Below are 899 nucleotides of genomic sequence, written 5' to 3'. Positions count from 1 at the left end.
AGGCTTTAGTGACATCTAGTGGTGTAGTTTCATATTGCAACTCCCTTGATTCAGACTCCCCTTCCAAGCACAAAGGAGAAACTATGGTAGATGTGAAACATGCAAACAAATACTATGTGTTTGGCAGCCTCCATGGAAGCTGACCAAGGGCCTCTGTAGATATGCCCAGAAATATGCCCATTCTAAGGTAACAAAAACACAACAATTCTTTTTTGTATATTTATTATGCTAATGACAACATGTAGTAGTGACAAAAATAATTAAATAAATCAGTTAGATGACAACCTAACCTGTTTCTTTTTGCTAATTCAGTTTTACTGCATCTGACATAGAATGCTTTTTGTCTCAGTTTCTGAATTGTTAAATACAGAATAGGCCACCTTGATTGTTTGGATTAAAACAAATTACCTAATAACCAATACAAGTCCGTAATATTTTGAATGCAAGTGAGATTAGTAATGTAGCTGTGAACTATTGTTGTGACAAGTTTTGGAAAGCAGAGCTTATTTAAATAAACACCATTAACCTAAAAACAAATAGGATAAAATGTATGTATTACAGAAAAGTACCAATGTTAAAAAAGTATTTTTTCTGTTTTGCCATTGGTAACTTTAAAATATACATTTATTCTGGGACAGTGGGCTACATTTAAGCATCCTACTAACAGCTGCTGGCCTTTTACCAGCACCCATAGTTTATAGTTTCCTGTTTATGGTTCTTAAGTCAGTTTCCACATGAGAGTGAAAGACAAAACCCTTTGGCCTACAGCACAGATCATCTATGAATTCAGACCAGACTTCTCAGTGTGAAGTGCTGAAGAGGGACAGAGAGCAGATAAAACCAACAGTTATATTATTGAGAGTAGGAAGGACAATGTCACAGTAAAATGCAAGAGGTTT

The sequence above is a fragment of the Morone saxatilis genome, unplaced genomic scaffold, assembly GCF_004916995.1.
Source record: "Morone saxatilis isolate NCDOM2014 unplaced genomic scaffold, NCSU_SB_2.0 Contig23, whole genome shotgun sequence".
In the NCBI taxonomy this organism is placed as follows: Eukaryota; Metazoa; Chordata; class Actinopteri; family Moronidae; genus Morone; species Morone saxatilis.
The sequence above is the reverse complement of the archived record's forward strand: the minus strand, read 5'-3'. Positions refer to the sequence as shown.